The following is an 18,211-nucleotide window of genomic DNA, read 5'->3' as shown; positions in this document are numbered from 1 at the left end:
TTTGCTTATGGCCTTGCCTACACCAAGCGACATGTTTTTTTTTAATTATGTGAGCTAAAAATATTCAATTTGATTTGGAACAGAAAGCCAGACAAAATTAAACAGCCTATTTATATAATAAATATGATTTCGGAGGGCGGAAATTATTAAATATTAAAGCATTAAACCTTTCACGAATGGCATCAGTCATACAAAAGTTGTACTTAAATCCAAACTGGTTCTCTAGCAAATTAGTAAGAATGTCTCACCAAAGGCCTTTTTCCCTTTATTCAGATTGCACCTCTCACTTTCAGTAATTTGAAAAGGAAATCATCTCCCAAATATCGCCATTTTTAAAACAAGCCATAAAAAGTTGGTTGCAATTTTAATTCAATCCAACTGAAAAGACAGAACAAATAATACAACAAATATTGTGCTTAAACTCAAATATAATAATTGATTAAAAAAAGTATAATCTTCGTAAATGATCTCATTAATAGGACTGGTGGAGTTGTCACACATGCAGAAAACAAAAACATGGAAATGTCTGCTCTACCCAAAATTATAACCAACTAATTGCAGCATTACCACACAAATGGAAGAGGAAAGTGGAAGGGGTAAAAAGTAAGGAACTTGTTTGTCGACCCTGCATTAAAGACCATAAATGGTTAAAGAAAATTGTGATAAATAAAAAAGTATTCCAGTTTCACTCAAGGGCCCAAAAATTGACAGCCGTGGCAAGTAGATGGCGAAGTAGTTGGGAAGAGATTTTTGACGTACCGATTCCATGGCACATGGTTTATGAACTGATACACAAAACGACGCCGGATTCAAAACTTAGTTTGTCAATTTAAATGATTATGCTAAATTCTTCCAACCAATAGAATGTATCCCCCCAAAAATAACAATCCTCCCAGCTCTGTAGATTTAGCTGGGAGGAGGCAGAATCATTATATAATTTTTTTTAGTAGGTTTCGGTCACAGGTCCAGGAATGGCTGAAGAATTGCAATATTTACCTGGAGCTAACCCTGCCGATAGCACAACTGGGTGATCTGAAAGTCATAGTTAATCAATCAATAATTAAATACTTTTAGCAAAAACTTTTATTTTCAATTTACAATCTGTAGAAACAATGAGATGAGAAAGGTTCAGAACTGTAGTGAAACATCACAGCACAGTTGAAAAATATAAGGCAAATAGAAATCCAATATGAATGGTGTTAAGAGATAGATGGGAGGGGTTGAATAGAGCTGAAGGTTGGGACTAATAACAACAAGATAACAACTAATGTAAACCATACTGTTTCCGTAAAACGTACACCACTGTTCAAAAGTTTGGGGTCACTTAGAAATGTCCTTGTTTTTGAAAGAAAAGCAACAACAAAAAAGGTCCATTAAAATAACATCAAATTGAACAGAAATACAGTGTAGACATTGTTAATGTTGTAAATGACTATTGTAGCTGGAAACAGCAGATTTTTTAAATGGAATATCTACATGGGCGTACAGAGGCCCATTATCAGCAACCATCACTCCTGTGTTCCAATGTCATGTGTTGTTAGCTAATCCAAGTTTATCCAAGTATATACAAAAAAATATATGGGTGATTGGAAGTGATGCAGACAATTACATTGATGGAAGCTACAATCTATCTGCAATATTAAAGCTGATCTACCCCCAAAGGAAAAAAAAGAAAAGAAAAACATTTTGGTGCCTTTAGTGTAGACCTAGCTCTGTTGGTGACAGTAGGACAAAGTAATCTGCGTAGAGCAGGAGTCTGACCTCATCTTTTAGGATGAGTCCAGGGGCTGCAGATCGGTTCAACAACACTGCTGGTTCGTTGATGTAGATGTTAAACAGGGCTGGACTTAAACTACACCCTTCTCTCACCCCTTGCCCTTCTGCAAAAAACATGGTTATTTTATTGTTCAATTTAAACTACATGCGTAAATATATTTTATGATGTCGTATACTTTACCACCCAACACCGCTTTGGAGGGTTTTGTAATACAATCAATCCCATCATATAATCCATCCCTGTCTCTCTCTCTCTCCCTTCTCTTTATCCTCTCTCCTCTCTCTCGCTCTTCCTTCTCTTCTCTCTCCCTCCTCTCTCTAAAATTAAGTTCGCTTTATTGGCATGAAATACAATTTGTAGATATTGCCAAAGCAGTTTAATGGTCCAGCATTTCAGTGAATACAGTACAATGAGGTTAATGAAATACTAATAATAGTACATGTGATCATGCACACAGGTACAACACTACTGCTGTTGTATTGTGTAATCTTTGGTATTTTTTTTTTTTTTTTTTAAATATAATGAACAAAAATATGAACACAACATGTAGCTAATTCCAAGGTTTTACTGAGCTACAGTTCATATGAGGAAATCAGTCAACTCCCTCAATCACGCTCCCTCAACACTTGAGACATCTGTAGCATTGTGTTGTGACAAAACTGCACATTTTAAAGTTGCCTTGTATTGTCCACAGTCACAAGGTGCACCTGTGTAATGATCATGCTGTTTAATCAGCTTTTTGATTGGCAAATGAGAAATGCTTATTAAAAGGGATGTAAATAAAATTGTGTACAACATTTGAGAAAAATAAGCTTTTTGTGTGTATGGAAAACTTCAGGGATTTTTTTTATTTCTGCTGATGAATCCTACACTTTAGATGTAGTTTATTTTTTGTTCGGTGTAAAAATAAGATTATAAAATGTAGCAGTATGCTCTGAAAGCTGTCCTTCAAACAGCCTTTTCAATTATGCATATACTAATGGTCTAACCCTCCATCCTCCCTCCCACAGAGACTGATTTTACTGACTGCAGCTCCCTTGACTTGACCTAGCAAACAGTGGCTGACTAGCTGATTGACTTGTCTCACTGAGGACATTGTTCTGCACCGATTCTGCTTGTGTTTCTCTGTTGTTCATTAAGAAAAACGAGATTTCAGTCTTGGGGGGCAGTTACTGATGTTTGTCTTCCATAAGACACCATAGGTGCATAGCCAGTATCACTTCCTCAAAATAGTCAGAATGAATAAAACATTTTACATCTAGCTAAGGTGCAGTGTTTTTCAAGTAAAAAAATGTGCAACTTGTTGTCTTATGTAAACAAAGTCAGATTCGCTGTGGTAAGATTGGATGGAGCACAATCACTGCAGCTGTGAGTCCTGTGTTAGTGAGCATTGTCAAAATCAAAACCCAACCCTCTATTAGCCTAAGTCATGACGAACTCAATTACAAAACTCAGTTTTGGACAAGATTGACTTTATTACCAAAATTGTAGTAAAATTTGACAGCAAAATAAATATTTCTGACTAATATTGATGCCACATAGAAAACATCCTATCAGAGAAGTTGTTTATTGCCATCAGTTGTGCTTTAAAGTTAGCCCATCCTTCTCTACTCAGTTTGGGGCATTGTGTAGGTAAGGCACAACTACTGGTAGCTTAAGGTAAATTCACACTACGGAGACGAAAGGTAATGAGAGTTGCGCTGTGTTGCAATTTGTCTGACCCCCATTTATTCGACTGGTCGATTTGTTTGGTTGATCAAGATTTTTTGTTGTTGTTGAGAAGTGGCAAATATATATTTTTTTTAATTGAGGAGACTCCTATAGCTCATATATGTACACCTATAGCTCATATCTTGGCAGTAGTACTGTAGATTACTTTATCACTGACCTCAACCCAGAGTATCTCAGAGCGTTCACAGTCAGCCCACTGACACCCCTATCAGACCACAGCAAAATCCCAGTCTACTTGAACAGAGCAATACTCAATCGTGAGGCATCAAAGCCAAAGGAACTGCGAAATATAAAAAAATGCAATAGATGGAAGGAAAGTAGTGTAGAAACCTACCAAAAAACAATTGGGCAACCACAAATTCAATCCCTTTTAGACAATTTCCTGGACAAAACGTTCCACTGTAATAGTGAAGGTGTAAACTTGTCAGTAGAAACCAAAACAGTGTATTTGACCTCCCTGTCAAATCTAAACATTTCAAGCAGACAACCTAAGAAAATTAACAACAGTGACAAACTGTTTTATGAATAATGCAAAAACCTAAGAAAGAAATTGCGAACCTTATCCAACCAAAAACCTAGACCCAGAAAAACTGAGCCTACGCATTCACTAAAATCACTAAAACGATACAGAAATACACTACAGAAAAAGAAGGAACAGCATGTCATATCTGCTTAATGTAATTGAAGAATCCATAGAATCTAACAACTTCTGGGAAAATTGGAAAACACTAAACAAACAACAACATTAAGAGTTATCTATCCAAATTGGATAGATGGATAAACCACTTCTCCATTTTTTTGGCTTTATAACAAAGAACAAACAGCAAAAATATCTACATGGTCAATTACAAATCTTAGAATCAGCTGTTAAAGACTACCAGAACCCACTGGATTCTCCAATTACATTGAATTAACTTCATGACAACATACAAACCCTCCAACTCTGTGGTCTTGATGGTATACTACATTAAATGATCAAATATACAGACCACAAATTCCAATTGGCCATATTAAACTCTTTAAAATCATCCTCAGCTCTGGCATCTTCCCCAATTTTTGGAACCAAGGACTAATCACCCCAATCAACAAAAGTAGAGACAAATTTGACCGCAATAACTACCGTGGGATATGTGTCAATGGCATCCTTTGAAAAATCCTCAGCATTATCATTAACAGCAGACTCCTACATTTCCTCAGTGAAAACAAGGTACTGAGCAAATGTCAAATTGGCTTTTTATCAAATTACCATGTGACAGACCACGTATTAACCCTGTACACCCAAATTGACAAACAAACAAACCAAAGCAAAGGCATTGTTGATTTCAAAAAAGCTTTTGCCTTAATTTAGACCAAACTACTACCTCTTCCCCTACTGTATTTATTTATTTTATTTATTTTGCTCCTTTGCACCATATTATTTATATTTTAACTTTGAACTTTCTTCAAACTACAAATCTACCATTCCAGTGTTTTTCTTGCCATACTTTATTTACTTTGCCACCATGGCATTTTTTGCCTTTACCTACCTCCCTTATCTCACATCATTTGCTCACATTGTATATAGTCTTATTTTTTTCTACTGCATCATTGATTGTATGTTGTTTTACTCCATGTGTAACTCTGTGTTTTTGTATGTTGTCGAACTGCTTTGCTTTATCTTGGCCAGGTCGCAATTGTAAATGAGAACTTGTTCTCAACTTGCCTACCTGGTTAAATAAAGGTGAAATAAAATACAAATAAAATCATTTGGTATGAGTGTCTGCTATACAAATTGGAAAGTGGTGTTGGGGGAAAAACCTACAACATTATAAAATCCATGTACACAAACAACAATTGTACGGTTAAAATTGGCAAAAAACACACACATTTCTTCCCACAGAGCCGTGGGGTGAGACAGGGATGCAGCTTGAGCCCCACCCTCTTCAACATATATATCAACGAATTTGCGGGGACACGAGAACAGTCTGCAGCACACGGCCTCACCCCGCTAGAATCTGAAGTCAAATGTCTACTGTTTGCTGATGATCTATCTGGTGCTTCTGTCACCAACCAAGGAGGCCCTACAGCAGCACCTAGATCTTCTGCACAGATTCTGTCAGACCTGGGCCCTGACAGTAAATCTTAGTAAGATACAAATAATGGCGTTCCAAAAAAGGTCCAGTCGCCAGGACCACAAATCCAAATTCCATCTAGACACCGTTGCCCTAGAGCACACAACAAATTATACATACCTCGGCCTAAACAGCAGCGCCACAGGTAATTTCCACAAAGCTGTGAGCAATCTGAGAGACAAGGCAAGAAGGCCCTTCTACGGCATCAAAAGCAACATAAAATGGCAAAAAATACTTTAAGCAGTTATAGAACCCATTGCCCTTTTATGGTTGTGAGGTCTGGGGTCCGCTCACCAACCAAGAATTCACATAATGGGACAAACACCAAATTCTGCAAAAACATCCTCTGTGTACCTAATAAAACGCCAAATAATGCATACAGCGCAGAATTAGGCCAATACCTACTAATGATTTAAATCCAGAACATTTTACTACCACCTAAAAGGAAGCGATTCCCAAACCTTCCATAACAAAGCCATCACCTAAAGAGAGATGAACCTGGAGAAGAGTTCCCTAAGCAAGCTGGTCCTGGGGTTCTGTTCACAAACACAAACAGAGCACCAGGACAACAATACAATTAGACCCAACCATATCATGAGAAAATACAAATATAATTATTTGACACATTGGAATGAATTGACCAAAAAACTGAGCCAACTGGAATGCTATTTAATCCTAAACGGAGAGTACACAGTGGCAGAACACCTGACCACTGTGACTGACCCAAACTTAAGGAAAGCTTTGACTATGTACAGACTCAGTGAACATAGCCTTGCTATTGAGAGAAGCTGTCATTGGCAGACCTGGCTCTCAAGAGAAGACAGGCTATGTGCACACTGCCCACAAAATGAGGTGGAAACTGAGCTGCACTTCCTAACCTCCTGCCAAATGTACAGTGGGGGAAAAAAAGTATTTGATCCCCTGCTGATTTTGTGCGTTTGCCCACTTACAAAGAAATGATCAGTCTATAATTTTAATGGTAGGTTTATTTGAACAGTGAGAGACAGAATAACAACAAAAAAATCCAGAAAAACTGTCTAGGCCACTCCAGGACCTTAATGTGCTTCTTCTCGAGCCACTCCTTTGTTGCCTTGGCCGTGTATTTTGGGTCATTGTTATGCTGGAATACCCATCCACGACCCATTTTCAATGCCCTGGCTGAGGGAAGGAGGTTCTAACCCAAGATTTGACAGTACATGGCCCCGTCAAATGATACAGTGAAGTTGTCCTGTCCCCTTAGCAGAAAAACACCCCCAAAGCATAATGTTTCCACCTCCATGTTTGACGTTGGAGATGGTGTTCTTGGGGTCATAGGCAGCATTCCTCCTCCTCCAAACACGGCGAGTTGAGTTGATGCCAAAGAGCTCCATTTTGGTCTCATCTGACCACAACACTTTCACCAGTTGAATCATTCAGATGTTCATTGGCAAACTTCAGGCTGGCATGTATATTTATTCTTGAGCAGTGAAGGATTTCAGTCCTTCACGGCGTAGTGTGTTACCAATTGTTTTCTTGGTGACTGGTCCCAGCTGCCTTGAGGTCATTGACAAGATCCTCCCGTGTAGTTCTGGGCTGATTCCTCACCGTTCTCATGATCATTGCAACCCCACGAGGTGAGATCTTGCATGGAGCCCCAGGCTGAGGGATATTGACAGTTCTTTTGTGTTTCTTCCATTTGCGAATAATCGCACCAAATGTTGTCACCTTCTCACCAAGCTGCTTGGTGATGGTCTTGCAGCCCATTCCAGCCTTGTGTAAGTCTACAATCTTGTCCCTGACATCCTTGGAGAGCTCTTTGGTCTTGGCCATGGTGGAGCGTTTGGAATCTGATTGATTGATTGCTTCTGTGGACAGGTGTCTTTTATACAGGTAACAAGCTGAGATGAGGAGCACTCCCTTTAAGAGTGTGCTCCTAATCTCAGCTCGTTACCTGTATAAAAGACACCTGGGAGCCAGAATTCTTTCTGATTGAGAGGGGGTCAAATACTTATTTCCCTCATTAAAATGCAAATCAATTCATAACAATTTTGACATGCGTTTTTCTGGATATTTTTGTTGTTATTCTGTCTCTCACTGTTCAAATAAACCTACCATTAAAATTATAGACTGATCCTTTCTTTATCAGTGGGCAAACGTACAAAATCAGCAGGGGTTCAAATACTTTTTCCCCCCACTGTATGACCATACATTTGCCAGATTACACAGATACACAAAGAATTTGAAAACAAATCCAATTTTGATAAACTCCCATATCTATTGGGTGAAATACCACAGTGTTCCATCACAGCAGCAAGCTTTGTGACCTGTTGCCACAAGCAAAGGGCAACACTATTGTAAATACAACCCATATTTATGTTTATTTATTTTCCCTTTTGTATTTGCACTATTTGCACATCGTTACAACACACACACACACACACAGCCATAATATGACATTGAAATGTGTCTATTCCTTTGGAACTTTGTGAGTAATGATTCCTGTAAATATTTTGTTTATTATGTACAGTACCAGTCAAAGGTTTGGACAAACCTACTCAATCCAGGGATTTTCTTTATTTGTACTATTTTCTACATTAATAGTTAAGACATCAAAACTACGAAATAACACATATGGAATCATGTAGTAAACAAAAAAGTGTTAAACAAATCAAAATATATTTTATATTTGAGATTCTTCAAAGTAGCCACCCTTTGCCTTGACAGCTTTGCCCATTCTTGGCATTCTCTCTTCACTATTTTTGCACAATGTAAAAATAAAGAAGTACCCTTGAATGAGTAGGTGTGTCCAAACTTTTGACTGATACTATATTTCGCTTGATTTGGTAATGTAAACATATGTTTCCCATGCTAATAAAGCCCTTTGAATTGAATTAGAGAAAGACACAGACGCAGAGTGAGAGACACATTTTTTTAAATACTGGTCCACCGTGGGAAACAAACCCACAACCCTGGCATTTCAAGTGCCATGCTTTACCAACTGAGCCACAGAGAGCGAGAAAGACACATACAGAGAGCAAGAGAGACCATGTGTGTCACTTTCCCTGGAGGCCTGTCCGACTGACTGTGTGACCTCTTCAGGTGAGGGCAGTGGAGATGGCCACCAGTGATCTCATCCCCTGTCAAGGTTCTATTGTCATTCAAAGCAGGCAAGGCGAAATGAGGCAGGCAGGCAGGCGGGCAAGGAAAGGACTGAGTGAGAGAAGCAAGGGGCTGAGGAGGGGGCACATCTTGGCTTAGCTTCTTTCCACCTAGCTGGATGGTTAATGCCATCGAACGAATGACCAGAGATATTCATTCACTCACTCCCTATTTTTTTTTTTTTTTACTTTTAGGCCACTCACCCCTCTCTCTCCCCCTCTATCCTCCCGCTCTGCTTCCTCTCCCCCCTCTCTCCTCCTTCCTCTCTTCTCACTCTTTCTCCTTGTTCAGTCCATTCCCATGCATACAGTGCAGCTCTTTGTGGAGCTCTCACCCTTAATAGTACTGCTGGGTGAGTTGAGGTTACATTCCCCGCACTGCCGCATTCCACTGTTACCCCCCCCACCCCACTACATACACTTATGCGTCAGAGGTCGCCTCTCCATGGCACTGACACAATATTCAATTGAATTAATGCACGGCTGCATGGCACGGAATGAGAAACTTATCCTGGGAAACCAGGTCCTGGATGGACAAAGTGGGGGTGAAAAAACACTTCAATTTATTACAAAAGCTCATTAAGGAGAAAGGTTCAATCTCACTGCTAGCTAGTCCCAGACAGACAGGTCACATATCCAGGGTGGCTAAATTAAACCAAACCAGGCAGGAGAGGAGATCTCGGCAGCTTCTCTCTTCATAGACATCAAGAGGAAGCTGAGTGCTTTTGAGTCATAGCATAATATTTAGCTGCCTACTTTCTCTCATTCTGGGAAAGGCAGCACAGGTATGAGTTGTAGGGAATGTTTTTCATGAACTCTGGTCTAGTATATGCTGGGCTACAGCCAATGAGATATATACACTGCTCCAAAAAATAAAGTGAACACTTAAACAACACATCCTAGATCTGAATGAAAGAAATAATCTTATTAAATACTTTTTTCTTCACATAGTTGAATGTGCTGACAACAAAATCACACAAAAATAATCAATGGAAATCCAATTTATCAACCCATGGAGGTCTGGATTTGGAGTCACACTCAAAATTAAAGTGGAAAACCACACTACAGGCTGATCCAACTTTGATGTAATGTCCTTAAAACAAGTCAAAATGAGGCCTCCACGTGCCTGTATGACCTCCCTACAACGCCTGGGCATGCTCCTGATGAGGTGGCGGATGGTCTCCTGAGGGATCTCCTCCCAGACCTGGACTAAAGCATCCGCCAACTCCTGGACAGTCTGTGGTGCAACGTGGCGTTGGTGGATGGAGCGAGACATGATGTCCCAGATGTGCTCAATTGGATTCAGGTCTGGGGAACGGCCAGTCCATAGCATCAATGCCTTCCTCTTGCAGGAACTGCTGACACACTCCAGCCACATGAGGTCTAGCATTGTCTTGCATTAGGAGGAACCCAGGGCCAACCGCACCAGCATATGGTCTCACAAGGGGTCTGAGAATCTCATCTCAGTACCTAATGGCAGTCAGGCTACCTCTGGCGAGCACATGGAGGGCTGTGCAGCCCCCCAAAGAAATGCCACCCCACACCATGACTGACCCACCGCCAAACCGGTCATGCTGGAGGATGTTGCAGGCAGCAGAACGTTCTCCACGGCGTCCCCAGACTCTGTCACGTCTGTCATGTGCTCAGTGTGAACCTGCTTTCATCTGTGAAGAGCACAGGGCGCCAGTGGCGAATTTGCCAATCTTGGTGTTCTCTGGCAAATGCCAAATGTCCTGCATGGTGTTGGGCTGTAGTAAGCACAACCCCCACCTGTGGACGTTGGGCCCTCATACCACCCTCATGGAGTCTGTTTCTGACCATTTGAGCAGACACATGCACATTTGTGGCCTGCTGGAGGTCATTTTGCAGGGCTCTGGCAGTGCTTCTCCTGCTCCTCCTTGCACAAAGGCGGAGGTAGCGGTCCTGCTGCTGGGTTGTTGCCCTCCTACGGCCTCCTCCACGTCTCCTGATGTACTGGCCTGTCTCCTGGTAGCACCTCCATGCTCTGGACACTACGCTGACAGACACAGCAAACCTTCTTGCCACAGCTCGCATTGATGAGCCATCCTGGATGAGCTGCACTACCTGAGCCACTTGTGTGGGTTGTAGACTCCGTCTCATGCTACCACTAGAGTGAAAGCACCGCCAGCATTCAAAAGTGACCAAAACATCAGCCAGGAAGCATAGGAACTGAGAAGTGGTCTGTGGTCTCCACCTGCAGAACCACTCCTTTATTGGGGGTGTCTTGCTTATTGCCTATAATTTCCAACTGATGTCTATTCCATTTGCACAACAGCATGTGAAATTTATTGTCAATCACTGTTGCTTCCTAAGTTGACAGTTTGATTTCACAGAAGTGTGATTGACTTGGAGTTACATTGTGTTGTTTAAGTGTTCCCTTTATTTTTTTGAGCAGTATACATATACAGTTGAAGTCGGAATTTTACATACACCTTAGCCAAATACATTTAAACTCAGTTTTTCACAATTCCTGACATTTAATCCTAGTAATGATTCCCTGTCTTAGATCAGTTAGGGTCACCACTTTATTTTAAGAATGTGAAATGATAGCAGAGAGAATTATTTATTTCAGCTTTTATTTCATCACATTCCCAGTGGGTCAGAGGTTTACATACACTCAATTAGTATTTGGTAGCATTGCCTTTAAATTGTTTAACTTGAGTCAAACGTTTCGGGTAGCCTTCCACAAGCTTCCCACAATAAGTTGGGTGAATTTTGGCCCATTCCTCCTGACAGAGCTGGTGTAACTGAGTCAGGTTTGTAGGCCTCCTTGCTCGCACACGCCTTTTCAGTTCTGCCCACATATTTTCTATAGGATTCAGGTCAGGGCTTTGTGATGGCCACTCCAATACCATGACTTTGTTGTCCTTAAGCCATTTTGCCACAACTTTGGAAGTATGCTTGGGGTCAATGTCCATTTGGAAGACCTATTTCAAATCAAATCAAATCAAATCAAATCAAGCTTGCAACCAAGCTTTAACTTCCTGACTGATGTCTTGAGATGTTGCTTCAATATATCCACATAATTTTCCTCCTCATGATGCCATCTATTTTGTGAAGTGCACCAGTCCCTCTTGCAGCAAAGCACCCCCACAACATGATGCTGCCACCCCCGTGCTTCACGGTTGGGATGGTGTTCTTAGGCTTGCAAACCTCCCCCTTTTTCCTCCAAACATAACGATGGTTATTATGGCCAAACAGTTCTATTTTTGTTTCATCAGACCAGAGGACATTTCTCCAAAAAGTACGATCTTTGTCCCCATGTGCAGTTGCAAACCGTAGTCTGGCTTTTTTATGGCGGCTTTGGAGCAGTGGCTTCTTCCTTGCTGAGCGGCCTTTCAGGTTATGTTGATATAGGACTTGTTTTACTGTGGATATAGATACCTTTGTACCTGTTTCCTCCAGTATCTTCACAAGGTCCTTTTCTGTTGTTCTGGGATTGATTTGCACTTTTCGCACCAAAGTACGTTCATCTCTAGGAGACAGAATGCATCTCCTTCCTGAGTGGTATGACAGCTGCGTGGTCCCATGGTGTTTATACTTGCATACTATTGTTTGGACAGATGAAAGTGGTACCTTCAGGCGTTTGGAAATTGCTCCCAAGGATGAACCAAACTTGTGGAGGTCTACAATTGTTTTTCTAAGGTCTTGGCTGATTTCTTTTGATTTTCCCATGATGTCAAGCAAAGAGGCACTGAGTTTGAAGGTAGGGCTTGAAATACATCTACAGGTACACCTCCAATTGACTCAAATGGTGTCAATTAGCCTATCAGAAGCTTATAAAGCCATGCCATCATTTTCTGGAATTTTCCAAGCTGTTTAAAGGCACAGTCAACTTAGTGCATATAAACTTCTGACCCACTGGAATTGTGATACAGTGAATTATAATTGAAATAATCTGTCTGTAAACATTTGTTGGAAAAATGACTTGTGTCATGCACAAAGTAGATGTCCTAACCGACTTGCCAAAACTATAGTTTGTGAACAAGACATTTGTGGATGTCTTGACATTTAACGTTCTTAAAATAAAGTGGTGATCCTAACTGACCTAAGACAGGGAATTTTTACTAGGATTAAATGTCAGGAATAGTGAAAAACTGAGTTTCAATGTATTTGGCTAAGGTGTATGTAAACTTCCTTCCGACTTCAACTGTGTGTGTGTGTATATGTGTATATATATATATATATATACATACACACACACACACAGTATACACCATTTGGCTACAGCTCTGTATTGCTTGTATGTGCAGTCAGCCCCATCTACTGGTGATTGGTGGTAAATGCATTTGAGGATATTTTTTGAATGAGCTTTGTATGTACGGTACTTCCTCAAAGGTTTTTTTAGCGACTCCTGTCTCTCATTTGTATACTGTGTGTAAAATCCTTGAATTCCTTGGTGACAGTCCTTTTCTTTCTCTCTCTCTCTCTCTCTCTCTCTCTCTTTCCCTCACTCTGACAGGCAGGCTCTAATGCGGTACAGTGAAGTGAAGGGGTGGAGCGTCATGAGCGTCCTGGCACACTAACTGAAGGAACCAGAGTAGCAGGTCTGATCAGGTGGGTTGCTTCTACGCTCTGTGGGTGTGCATGTCTTCCTGTTGGTCTGTGTGTGTGTGTGTGTGTGTGTACAGGAGAGAGTGTTCTGGAAACCCTTTATTGTGTCTCTGTTATTTGTAGCTCAGTGTGTTTCTCCCTTCCTGTGACTTGCTTTCTTTTGTATATAAACTCAGCATAAAAATAAAGGTCCCTTTTTCAGGACCCTGTCTTTCAAAGATAATTCGTATAAATATCTTCACAGATATTCATTGTAAAGGGCGTGAACACTTTCCCATGCTGGATCAAAGAACCATAAACAATGAATGAACATGCACCTGTGGAACGGTTGTTACGACACTAACAGCTTACAGATGGTAGGCAATTAAGGTCACAGTTATGAAAACTTAGGACACTAAAGAGGCTTTTCTACTGACTCTGAAAAACATCAAAAGAAAGATGCCCAGGGTCCTTGCTCCTCTGCGTGAACGTGCAATGTCTGTACTGAGACGCCTAAGACAGCGCTACAGGGAGACAGGACAGACAGCTGATCGTCCTCACCGTGGTGGCCCACGTGTAGCAACACCTGCACAGGATCGTTACATCCAAACATCACATCTGCGGGACAGGTACAGGATGGCAACAACAACTGCCCGAGTTACACCAGGAACGCACAATCCCTCCATCAGTGCTCAGGCTGTCCGCAATAGGCTGAGAGAGGCAACAACGTCGCCTATGGGCACAAACCCACCATCGCTGGACCAGACAGGACTGGCAAAAAGTGCTCTTCACTGACGAGTCGAGGTTTTGTCTCACCATGGGTGATGGTCGGATTCTCGTTTATCGTTGAAGGAAGGAGCGTTACACCAAGGCCTGTACTCTGGAGCGTGATCGATTTGGACTTAATGCAGCTGGTGGCCACACCAGATACTGACTGTTACTTTTGATTTTGACTCCCCCTTTGTTCAAGGACACATTATTCCATTTCTGTTAGTCACATGTCTGTGGAACCTGTTCTGTTTATGTCTCTTGTTGAATCTTATGTTCATACAAATATTTACACATGCTAAGTTTGCTGAAAATAAACTTGGTTAACAGTGAGAGGACGTTTTCTTTTAGTAAGCCTAACTGCCTGACTAAGGCTCAATCACAACAATGTGGAGTGGTACTGAAGCAGCACTCATTCCATAGCAGTTTGACATGTAACAGTTGCATTTCATTCACTCACTCATTTTCTGTCATTTCTTTGGGATTAATGATTAACCAGTGGAAGCAATAAAAATGCCAAACTACTGTTCAGAAATTATATTTATACCAAAAGTTTTAGTCCATACACAGATCGGCTACATAGCTACGCATCCGTAGGTATACATGTATTTTTATCCTACCCCAATAAGCAAGAAAAGAGTTAGCTAGCTACCTTAATTCAGCTGCATTGCATGCCAAATATCTTCAGTCTCTTGCGTTAACATATTCCTTTTAACTGTACATTTTCTGCATGATTCCTGATGAAGTAATAATTACTTACATTTGCTTCCATCCTAGTTTATTGTATTCTTGAAGCAACTCTACAGGGTTGGGTCGCAGAGCTTCATGGGAGTTTTCGGAAACACTAGATATAAAGTCTGCTTTTTGAGGGCCAACTCGAAGTTGAATTGGGACACACTACGACTCGATGGGGCTTGCGGGATTGCACAAAACGGGAGGTATTGGGATTGAGCCTAGGTGTTTGCTGACTAACTGTTTTGGGCTCCCGAATGGCACAGTGGTCTAAGGCACTGCATCTCAGTGCTAGAGGCGACACTACAGACACTCTGGTTCAAATCCAGGTTGTATCACAACCGGCCGTAAATGGGCGTCCCATATGGCGGCGCACAATTGGCCCAGCGTCGTCCGGGTTTGGCTGGTGTAGGCCGTCATTGTAAATAAGAATTTGTTCTTAACTGACTTGCCTAGTAAGTAAAGGTTAAATAATATATATATTTTTGAAATTATATCTGTATGATATGGGCCTACTGAGTGCTAGTGATTCTAGCAGCCCTGTTAGGCTGGATCTCAAATGCACCCTATTCCCTATAGTGCATTACTATTGACCAGAGCCCTATAGGCACAGGTCAAAAGTAGTGCACTATATAGAGACGGAGCCAGGGACTGACTCACCAGACAGATGGCCCAGCTGGTGTCTTCTGGGAAAGTTGAATATTTCTCTTTCTTCTTCTTTCTCTCTCTCCTTCTCTGTCTCTCTGTCTCTGTCTCTCTCTCTCTCTCTCATCTCTACTCTGTAAAAGACAGACTGTCTGAAGGGCTTACAGAAAATTTAACATGTGAAATGAATTTGATTTCCAATACATTTTATTAAAACAAGGCAGGGAAACATTTAATGGAGTCTTTGTGTTAAAGGGGCTTGGTGTGTTAATGTGTTGCTTGGAGGGAAGACCATGCTGTGCACACAAAATGACCTCAAATGATCCTGGGGCAGACACTGTGGAAAGACCGGTTCAAAACTACACACAAACACCAACAAACCAACAAGATAGTTATATGGTCCATAGATCTCAAGACACCGCAAAGTGCAAGGCCCTAAAATTTTACAAGTGTCAGAGGCCATACATAAATACTGTATATACGGTGCCTTCGGAAAGTATTCCGACCCCTTGACCTTTAACACATTTTGTTACTTTACAACCTTATTCTAAAATGTATTGTTTTTTTCCTCATCAATCTACACACAATACCCCATAATGACAAACCAAAAACAGTTTTTTTTTAACATTTTTGCAAATGTGTTAAAAAAAAATCACATTTACATAAGTATTCAGACCCTTTACACAGTACTTTGTTGAAGCACCTTTGGCAGTGATTACAGCCTCGATTCTTCTTGGGTATGATGCTACAAGCTTGGCACACCTGTATTTGGGGAGTTTCTCCCATTTTTCTCTGCAGATCCTCTCAAGCTCTGTCAGGTTAGATAGTGTACGTTGCTGCACAGCTATTTTCATGTCTCTCCAGAGATCGGGTTCAAGTCTGGGCTCTGGCTGGGCCACTCAAGGACATTGAGACTTGTCCTGAAGCCACTCCTGCGTTGTCTTAGCTGTGTGCTTAGGGTCATTGTCTGGTTGGAAGGTGAACTTTCTCCCCAGTCTGAGGTCCTGAGAGCAGGTTTTCATCAAGGATCTCTCTCTACTTTGCTCTGCTCATCTTTCCCTCATCCTGACTAGTCTCTCAGTCCCTGCTGCTGAGTCTCAGTCTCAGTCCTGCTCTCATCCCCACAGCACTTGCCTAGTTAAGTAAAGGTTAACTAAATATATTCTGTAGGTATGGTGCCAAGTTTCCTCCAGACGCGATGCTTGGCATTCAGGCCAAATAGTTAAATCTTGGTTTCATCAAACCGGAGAATCTTGTTTCTCATGGTCTGAGAGTCTTTAGGTGCCTTTTGGCAAACTCCAAGCGGGCTGTCATGTGGCTTTTACTGAGGAGTGGCTTCTGTCTGGCCACTCTAACATAATTGGTGGAGTGCTGCAGAGATGGTTGAGATGTTCTCCAATCTCCACAGAGGAATTCTAGAGCGCTGTCATTTTTATTTTTTTAAATGTATTTTACCTTAACTGACTTGCCTAGTTAAATAAATATATATATTATATTCTTCTCTGCTTGATAAGCCTTTTGCGTATATACATACACATACAGACACAGCAAGTGGCCCTAGTCTGACTCTGTACTGATCCTGAGCTGTTCAAACCTTCATCTTGACCTCTTCTCAACCTGAAATCTTTTAGAATGTGCTCTTGGGAAGGCCTGTTAGGTCAGAGGCTCAGCCCAAGGCTCCTGTGGTGCAGATATACAGTACAGTAACAGCCTGTTTAATAACCTCTTGAGGACCCCTTCGAGATAGGATCCCGTTAATGGGATTGATTTTGACAACAGCCAGTGAAAAATCAGAGCGCCAAATTCAAAACAACAAAAATGTCATAATTCAAATTTCTCACACATACAAGTATTATACACCATTTTAAAGCTAAGATTCTCCTTAATCTAACCACATTGTCCAATTTCAAAAAGGCTTTACGGCAAAAGCAAAACATTAGATTATGTTAGGACACCACCTAAACAAGAAAAGCCACACAGCCATTTTCCAAGCAACTAGATGCATCACAAAAACCAAAAGTACAGCTAAAATATTCACTAACCTTTGATGATCTTCATCAGATGGTACTCATAGGACTTCATGTTACACAATACATGTATGTTTTCCTCGATAAAGTTCATATTTATATCCAAAAACCCCATTTTACATTGGCGCGTAATGTTCAGAAATGTTTTCCCTTCCAAACCCTTCGGTGAATGAGCAATGAGCACACATATTACAGAAATACTCATCATAAACTTTGATCAATATACAAGTGTTATGCACAGAATTATAGATAGACTTCTCCTAAATGCTACCGCTTTGTCAGATTTCAAAAAAGGTTTACGGCGAAAGCACAATTTGCAATAATCTGAGTACAGCCCAGAACACACCAACAACTAGCAAACAGAAACCCGCCATCTTGGAGTCAACAAAACTAAGAAATTACATTATAAATATTCACTTACCTTTGATTATCTTCATCAGAAGGCACTCCCAGGGACCCCAGCTCCACAATAAATGTTTGATAAAGTTCATATTTATGTCCAAATACATCCATTTTGTTCGCGCGTTAGGTTCACTATCCAAACCTACTTAGTCCAGACGAAAAGTCAAAAAAGTTATACTACAGTTTGTAGAAACATGTCAAACGATGTATAGAATCAATCTTTAGGTTATTTTTAACATATATCTTCAATAAAATTCCAACCGGACCTATCCGTTCTCTTTAGGAGTGAATATGAACTCAGCTCGCTCCCATGTCCTTGTGCATGAC

At 40.9% G+C, this 18,211-nt stretch overlaps 1 protein-coding gene across 1 annotated transcript in view; it reads left to right on the top strand.

The window, feature by feature from the left end:
- Positions 1 to 18,211, top strand: part of mpp7a (MAGUK p55 scaffold protein 7a) — a gene marked incomplete in the record, with an annotated part of 313,669 nt that overhangs the window by 66,251 nt on the left and 229,207 nt on the right. The window contains 1 exon segment of the mRNA XM_029699409.1: positions 13,240 to 13,334.

Source organism: Salmo trutta, chromosome 2, assembly GCF_901001165.1.
Source record: "Salmo trutta chromosome 2, fSalTru1.1, whole genome shotgun sequence".
Lineage (NCBI taxonomy): Eukaryota > Metazoa > Chordata > Actinopteri > Salmoniformes > Salmonidae > Salmo > Salmo trutta.
The sequence above is the reverse complement of the archived record's forward strand: the minus strand, read 5'-3'. Positions and strand labels throughout refer to the sequence as shown.